The sequence below is a fragment of the Raphanus sativus genome, unplaced genomic scaffold (assembly GCF_000801105.2).
Source record: "Raphanus sativus cultivar WK10039 unplaced genomic scaffold, ASM80110v3 Scaffold4133, whole genome shotgun sequence".
Taxonomy (NCBI): Eukaryota; Viridiplantae; Streptophyta; class Magnoliopsida; order Brassicales; family Brassicaceae; genus Raphanus; species Raphanus sativus.
This window is the reverse complement of record NW_026619435.1, coordinates 1-8,357: the sequence shown is the minus strand read 5'-3', so window position 1 is coordinate 8,357 and position 8,357 is coordinate 1. Positions and strand designations below refer to the sequence as shown.

At 28.7% G+C, this 8,357-nt stretch overlaps 9 non-coding genes across 9 annotated transcripts; all 9 read right to left on the bottom strand.

The window, feature by feature from the left end:
• Positions 1–569: 569 nt before the first annotated feature.
• On the bottom strand, positions 570–654 carry TRNAY-GUA (transfer RNA tyrosine (anticodon GUA)). The gene is given in 2 exon segments: positions 570–605; positions 618–654. It is a non-coding gene; the product is annotated as a tRNA-Tyr (tRNA).
• Positions 655–1,284: 630 nt separating this feature from the next.
• On the bottom strand, positions 1,285–1,369 carry TRNAY-GUA (transfer RNA tyrosine (anticodon GUA)). The gene is given in 2 exon segments: positions 1,285–1,320; positions 1,333–1,369. It is a non-coding gene; the product is annotated as a tRNA-Tyr (tRNA).
• Positions 1,370–2,254: 885 nt separating this feature from the next.
• Positions 2,255–2,339, bottom strand: TRNAY-GUA (transfer RNA tyrosine (anticodon GUA)). The gene is given in 2 exon segments: positions 2,255–2,290; positions 2,303–2,339. It is a non-coding gene; the product is annotated as a tRNA-Tyr (tRNA).
• Positions 2,340–2,966: 627 nt separating this feature from the next.
• On the bottom strand, positions 2,967–3,051 carry TRNAY-GUA (transfer RNA tyrosine (anticodon GUA)). Its single transcript is given in 2 exon segments — positions 2,967–3,002; positions 3,015–3,051. It is a non-coding gene; the product is annotated as a tRNA-Tyr (tRNA).
• An 878-nt stretch (positions 3,052–3,929) lies between these two features.
• Positions 3,930–4,014, bottom strand: TRNAY-GUA (transfer RNA tyrosine (anticodon GUA)). The gene is given in 2 exon segments: positions 3,930–3,965; positions 3,978–4,014. It is a non-coding gene; the product is annotated as a tRNA-Tyr (tRNA).
• A 630-nt stretch (positions 4,015–4,644) lies between these two features.
• Positions 4,645–4,729, bottom strand: TRNAY-GUA (transfer RNA tyrosine (anticodon GUA)). Its single transcript is given in 2 exon segments — positions 4,645–4,680; positions 4,693–4,729. It is a non-coding gene; the product is annotated as a tRNA-Tyr (tRNA).
• Positions 4,730–5,629: 900 nt separating this feature from the next.
• Positions 5,630–5,714, bottom strand: TRNAY-GUA (transfer RNA tyrosine (anticodon GUA)). The gene is given in 2 exon segments: positions 5,630–5,665; positions 5,678–5,714. It is a non-coding gene; the product is annotated as a tRNA-Tyr (tRNA).
• A 1,599-nt stretch (positions 5,715–7,313) lies between these two features.
• On the bottom strand, positions 7,314–7,398 carry TRNAY-GUA (transfer RNA tyrosine (anticodon GUA)). Its single transcript is given in 2 exon segments — positions 7,314–7,349; positions 7,362–7,398. It is a non-coding gene; the product is annotated as a tRNA-Tyr (tRNA).
• Positions 7,399–8,021: 623 nt separating this feature from the next.
• Positions 8,022–8,106, bottom strand: TRNAY-GUA (transfer RNA tyrosine (anticodon GUA)). Its single transcript is given in 2 exon segments — positions 8,022–8,057; positions 8,070–8,106. It is a non-coding gene; the product is annotated as a tRNA-Tyr (tRNA).
• Positions 8,107–8,357: the final 251 nt, after the last annotated feature.

Sequence of the window (8,357 nt, the reverse complement as noted above, 5' to 3'; positions counted from 1 at the left end):
TTTTTACCTAGTGCAAAGAGTATTTAAAAATTTGTAAACCCCATTTTTTAAAACCGGAAATTGTGTTTTATTCGGGATACCTAATATTTAAACAATTCATGTTCTGTTAAAGAATTTGTTTGCATTCACTCGATCGCATTTAATATATTAGTTTTTATATTATTCACCTAACCTTATTACTTGAAAGTTATATTGATGGTAAGGATCCTATTTTTATTTAATTAAAATTACCTTATAAGGGTCATGCAAGAAAATGGAAAGGGCTAAACTAGCTTATTGAGAAGGTTGACAACTTTATAGGCACATGCAGACAATATTCTAAGGAAATCATATCTACATTTTAGTTATTCAATAATGTATTATTATTCATCATGTTTGAAATAAATATAATAAGCTAACCCTAAGACCTCATTTACCTGTTTCTCAAGCCACCATATTATAATGATGAAGACTTCAAAAATAAGTATGCATTAGAGATAGATAAACATATATTATGAAACCACATTTTCACATCATTATCTCGATGTCTACTGTCAAAAATAGAAATCAAATCATTTTCATGAAGTGTATCCGACCTACCGGATTCGAACCAGTGACCTAAGGATATTCTGCATCCACTACAGTCCTCCGCTCTACCAACTGAGCTAAGGTCGGATTTATATGATAATTCTTGCATGGATATATAAGTATACAATATAGAATCAACAGTTTTGTAGCTTTCACACGAGTAATAGAATGTTTTTCCCAAAATCTGTTTTTCCCAAAATCATTCCAAAACTAAAACAGACTTCTAAGTATACGCTTCTTTTGAACTCTTTTAATTTTTAATGTATCTACAAAATATTAATGAAAATTTTTATGAGGAAGATTTAAATTAAACTTATAATAAATTTTCATTTTCCTCTGATAATGGTTGGCAAAAATTATATCCATAATGGTTTTTTTTGTCATGATTGCAGGATGAAAATTATGCTAATTAGATTATGTATATTCCCAATTTCAGACCATGCCAAAGGAGACAACAACATCAATAACTCCACTGGATTTCAATATCATAGTGCAATATTTCATACAGAATATTGGTTGTGAAACCTGTCTGAAAGAAACAAAATCTAGGTCGGGTTTTAAATAAGTCAACCCTAATTTCTTAACAAGAAACCAAATTATAATTTACGCTATTAGATTTTCGATTTCATCAAAGACCTTTTAAATGATAAAATATATATGCAAAATAATACTGAACTAGTTTGGAATATTTTTTTAAAAAAGGATGAACAAAAAATATCCGACCTACCGGATTCGAACCAGTGACCTAAGGATTTGCTGTGTCAACTACAGTCCTCCGCTCTACCAACTGAGCTAAGGTCGGTTTTGTAATATAGTACTTCATATGTATACATGATGAAACGTATTTTTGATCAATCTTATATATATATATATATATATATAATATATATATATATCGAGCATTGTATAAAGATTTAAATTAATCACAAGTGATGCCTTTCGGTATTGTTTTAAGTTTTCTGAATTTTATAAATAAATGTCTGAACAATTTTCGGTTCAAATGTTGTTTAAGTTGTAATTTAATCAAAAGCATGAATTTCAGAACTCAAATCTGTACGGGCAAAGGTTACATTATTAATAGTCATCCCCACAATTACCACTTTGACATCTAAACTTTATATTTTTTACCTAGTGCAAAGAGTATTAAAAATTTGTAAACCCCATTTTCTAAAACCGGAAATTGTGTTTTATTCGGGATACCTAATATTTAAACAATTCGGTTCTGTTAAAGAATTTGTTGCATTCACTCGATCACATTATACATATTAGTTTTATATTATTCACCTAACCTTATTCCTTGAAAGTTATATTGATGGTAAGGATCTATTTTTTATTTAATTAAAATTACCTAATAAGGGTCATGCAAGAAAATGGAAAGGGCTAAACTAGCTTATTGAGAAGGTTGACAATTTATAGGCACATGCAGAACAATATTCCAAAGGAAATCATATCTACATTTTAGTTATTCAATAATGTATTATTATTCATCATGTTTGAAAAAATATAATAACATAACCCTAAGACCTCATTTACCTGTTTCTCAAGACACCAAATTATAATGATGAAGACTTCAAAAATAAGTATGCATTAGAGATAGATAAACATATATTATGAAACCACATTTTCACATCATTATCTCGATGTCTACTGTCAAAAATAGAAATCAAATTCATTTTCATGAAGTGTATCCGACCTACCGGATTCGAACCAGTGACCTAAGGATATTCTGCATCCACTACAGTCCTCCGCTCTACCAACTGAGCTAAGGTCGGATTTATATGATAATTCTTGCATGGATATATAAGTATACAATATAGAATCAACAGTTTTGTAGCTTTCACACGAGTAATAGAATGTTTTTCCCAAAATCTGTTTTCCCAAAATCATTCCAAAACTAAAACAGACTTCTAAGTATACGCTTCTTTTGAACTCTTTTAATTTTTTAATGTATCTACAAAATATTAATGAAAATTTTTATGAGGAAGATTTAAATTAAACTTATAATAAATTTTCATTTTCCTCTGATAATGGTTGGCAAAAATTATATCCATAATTGTTTTTTTTGTCATGATTGCAGGATGAAAATTATGCTAATTAGATTATGTATATTCCCAATTTCAGACCATGCCAAAGGAGACAACAACATCAATAACTCCACTGGATTTCAATATCATAGTGCAATATTTCATACAGAATATTGGTTGTGAAACCTGTCTGAAAGAAACAAAATCTAGGTCGGGTTTTAAATAAGTCAACCCTAATTTTAACAAGAAACCAAATGTTATTTTACGCTATTAGATTTTCGATTTCATCAAAGACCTTTTAAATGATAAATATATATGCAAAATAATACTGAACTAGTTTGGAATATTTTTTTTAAAAAGGATGAACAAAAAATATCCGACCTACCGGATTCGAACCAGTGACCTAAGGATTTGCTGTGTCAACTACAGTCCTCCGCTCTACCAACTGAGCTAAGGTCGGTTTTGTAATATAGTACTTCATATGTATACATGATGAAACATATTTTTGATCAATCCTTATACATATATATATATATATATATATAACGAGCATTGTATAAAGATTTAAATTAATCACAAGTGATGCCTTTCGGTATTGTTTTTAAGTTTTCTGAATTTTATAAAAAATGTCTGAACAATTTTCGGTTCAAATATTGTTTAAGTTGTAATTTAATCAAAAGCATGAATTTCAGAACTCAAATCTGTACGGGCAAAGGTTACATTATTAATAGTCATCCCCACAATTACCACTTTGACATCTAAACTTTATATTTATTAAACCTAGTGCAAAGAGTATTAAAATTTGTAAACCCCATTTTCTAAAACCGAAAATTGTGTTTTATTCGGGATACCTAATATTTAAACAATTCGTGTTCTGTTAAAGATTTGTTGCATTCACTCGATCACATTATACATATCAGTTTTATATATATTCACCTAACTTTTTTCCTTGAAAGTTATATTGATGGTAAGGATCTATTTTTTATTTAATTAAAATTACCTAATAAGGTTCATGCAAGAAAATGGAAATGGCTAAACTAGCTTATTGAGAAGGTTGACAACTTATAGGCACATGCAGAACAATATTCCAAAGGAAATCATATCTACATTTTAGTTATTCAATAATGTATTATTATTCATCATGTTTGAAAAAATATAATAAGCTAACCCTAAAACCTCATTTACCTGTTTCTCAAGCCACCAAATTATAATGATGAAGACTTCAAAAATAAGTATGCATTAGAGATAGATAAACATATATTATGAAACCACATTTTCACATCATTATCTCGATGTCTACTGTCAAAAATAGAAATCAAATCATTTTCATGAAGTGTATCCGACCTACCGGATTCGAACCAGTGACCTAAGGATATTCTGCATCCACTACAGTCCTCCGCTCTACCAACTGAGCTAAGGTCGGATTTATATGATAATTCTTGCATGGATATATAAGTATACAATATAGAATCAACAGTTTTGTAGCTTTCACACGAGTAATAGAATGTTTTTCCAAAATCTGTTTTTCCCAAAATCATTCCAAAACTAAAACAGACTTCTAAGTATACGCTTCTTTTGAACTCTTTTAATTTTTTAATGTATCTACAAAATATTAATGAAAATTTTTATGAGGAAGATTTAAATTAAACTTATAATAAATTTTCATTTTCCTCTAATAATGGTTGGCAAAAATTATATCCATAATGGTTTTTTTGTCATGATTGCAGGATGAAAATTATGCTAATTAGATTATGTATATTCCCAATTTCAGACCATGCCAAAGGAGAAAACAACATCAATAACTCCACTGGATTTCAATATCGTAGTGCAATATTTCATACAGAATATTGGTTGTGAAACCTGTCTGAAAGAAACAAAATCTAGGTCGGGTTTTAAATAAGTCAACCCTAATTTCTTAACAAGAAACCAAATTATAATTTACGCTATTAGATTTTCGATTTCATCAAAGACCTTTTAAATGATAAAATATATATGCAAAATAATACTGAACTAGTTTGGAATATTTTTTTTAAAAAAGGATGAACAAAAAATATCCGACCTACCGGATTCGAACCAGTGACCTAAGGATTTGCTGTGTCAACTACAGTCCTCCGCTCTACCAACTGAGCTAAGGTCGGTTTTGTAATATAGTACTTCATATGTATACATGATGAAACATATTTTTGATCAATCCTTATACATATATATATATATATATATATATATATATATATATATATATAACGAGCATTGTATAAAGATTTAAATTAATCACAAGTGATGCCTTTCGGTATTGTTTTTAAGTTTTCTGAATTTTATAAATAAATGTCTGAACAATTTTCGGTTCAAATGTTGTTTAAGTTGTAATTTAATCAAAAGCATGAATTTCAGAACTCAAATCTGTACGGGCAAAGGTTACATTATTAATAGTCATCCCCACAATTACCACTTTGACATCTAAACTTTATATTTTTACCTAGTGCAAAGAGTATTAAAAATTTGTAAACCCCATTTTCTAAAACCGGAAAATTGTGTTTTATTCGGGATACCTAATATTTAAACAATTCATGGTCTGTTAAAGAATTTGTTGCATTCACTCGATCACATTATACATATTAGTTTTATATTTATTCACCTAACCTTATTCCTTGAAAGTTATATTGATGGTAAGGATCTATTTTTTATTTAATTAAAATTACCTTATAAGGGTCATGCAAGAAAATGGAAAGGGCTAAACTAGCTTATTGAGAAGGTTGACAACTTATAGGCACATGCAGAACAATATTCTAAAGGAAATCATATCTACATTTTAGTTATTCAATAATGTATTATTATTCATCATGTTTGAAAAAATATAATAACATAACCCTAAGACCTCATTTACCTGTTTCTCAAGACACCAAATTATAATGATGAAGACTTCAAAAATAAGTATGCATTAGAGATAGATAAACATATATTATGAAACCACATTTTCACATCATTATCTCGATGTCTACTGTCAAAAATAGAAATCAAATTCATTTTCATGAAGTGTATCCGACCTACCGGATTCGAACCAGTGACCTAAGGATATTCTGCATCCACTACAGTCCTCCGCTCTACCAACTGAGCTAAGGTCGGATTTATATGATAATTCTTGCATGGATATATAAGTATACAATATAGAATCAACAGTTTTGTAGCTTTCACACGAGTAATAGAATGTTTTTAAAATCTTTTTCCCAAAATCATTCCAAAACTAAAACAGACTTCTAAGTATACGCTTCTTTTGAACTCTTTTAATTTTTTAATGTATCTACAAAATATTAATGAAAATTTTTATGAGGAAGATTTAAATTAAACTTATAATAAATTTTCATTTTCCTCTGATAATGGTTGGCAAAAATTATATCCATAATGGTTTTTTTGTCATGATTGCAGGATGAAAATTATGCTAATTAGATTATGTATATTCCCAATTTCAGACCATGCCAAAGGAGACAACAACATCAATAACTCCACTGGATTTCAATATCGTAGTGCAATATTTCATACAGAATATTGGTTGTGAAACCTGTCTGAAAGAAACAAAATCTAGGTCGGGTTTTAAATAAGTCAACCCTAATTTCTTAACAAGAAACCAAATTATAATTTACGCTATTAGATTTTCGATTTCATCAAAGACCTTTTAAATGATAAAATATATATGCAAAATAATACTGAACTAGTTTGGAATATTTTTTTTAAAAAGGATGAACAAAAAATATCCGACCTACCGGATTCAAACCAGTGACCTAAGGATTTGCTGTGTCAACTACAGTCCTCCGCTCTACCAACTGAGCTAAGGTCGGTTTTGTAATATAGTACTTCATATGTATACATGATGAAACGTATTTTTTGATCAATCTTTATACATATATATATATATATATATATATATATATATAACGAGCATTGTATAAAGATTTAAATTAATCACAAGTGATGCCTTTCGGTATTGTTTTTAAGTTTTCTGAATTTTATAAATAAATGTCTGAACAATTTTCGGTTCAAATGTTGTTTAAGTTGTAATTTAATCAAAAGCATGAATTTCAGAACTCAAATCTGTACGGGCAAAGGTTACATTATTAATAGTCATCCCCACAATTACCACTTTGACATCTAAACTTTATATTTTTACCTAGTGCAAAGAGTATTAAAAATTTGTAAACCCCATTTTCTAAAACCGGAAAATTGTGTTTTTTCGGGATACCTAATATTTAAACAATTCAGGTTCTGTTAAAGAATTTGTTGCATTCACTCGATCACATTATACATATTAGTTTTATATTTATTCACCTAACCTTATTCCTTGAAAGTTATATTGATGGTAAGGATCTATTTTTTATTTAATTAAAATTACCTTATAAGGGTCATGCAAGAAAATGGAAAGGGCTAAACTAGCTTATTGAGAAGGTTGACAATTTATAGGCACATGCAGAACAATATTCTAAAGAAATCATATCTACATTTTAATTATTCAATAATGTATTATTATTCATCATGTTTGAAAAAATATAATAACATAACCCTAAGACCTCATTTACCTGTTTCTCAAGACACCAAATTATAATGATGAAGACTTCAAAAATAAGTATGCATTAGAGATAGATAAACATATATTATGAAACCACATTTTCACATCATTATCTCGATGTCTACTGTCAAAAATAGAAATCAAATTCATTTTCATGAAGTGTATCCGACCTACCGGATTCGAACCAGTGACCTAAGGATATTCTGCATCCACTACAGTCCTCCGCTCTACCAACTGAGCTAAGGTCGGATTTATATGATAATTCTTGCATGGATATATAAGTATACAATATAGATCAACAGTTTTGTAGCTTTCACACGAGTAATAGAATGTTTTTCCCAAATCTGTTTTTCCCAAAATCATTCCAAAACTAAAACAAACTTCTAAGTATACGCTTCTTTTGAACTCTTTTAATTTTTTAATGTATCTACAAAATATTAATGAAAATTTTTATGAGGAAGTTAAATTTAACTTATAATAAATTTTCATTTTCCTCTGATAATGGTTGGCAAAAATTATATCCATAATTGTTTTTTTGTCTGATTGCAGGATGAAAATTATGCTAATTAGATTATGTATATTCCAATTTCAGACCATGCCAAAGGAGACAACAACATCAATAACTCCACTGGATTTCAATATCATAGTGCAATATTTAATACAGAATATTGGTTGTGAAACCTGTCTGAAAGAAACAAAATCTAGGTTGGGTTTTAAATAAGTCAACCCTAATTTCTAAACAAGAACCAAAATGTTATTTATGCTATTAGATTTTCGATTTCATCAAAGACCTTTTAAATGATAAAATATATATGCAAAATAATACTGAAACTAGTTTGGAATATTTTTTTTTAAAAAGGATGAACAAAAATATCGACCTACCGGATTCGAACCAGTGACCTAAGGATTTGTTGTGTCAACTACAGTCCTCCGCTCTACCAACTGAGCTAAGGTCGATTTTGTAATATTGTACTTCATATGTATACATGATGAAACGTATATTTTTGATCAATCCTTATACATATATATATATATATATATATAACGAGCATTGTATTAAAGATTTAAATTAATCACAAGTGATGCCTTTCGGTATTGTTTTAAGTTTTCTGAATTTTATAAAAAAATGATGAACAATTTTGGGTGCAAATATTGTTTAAGTTGTACTTTAATCAAAAGCATGAATTTCAGAACTCAAATCTGTACGG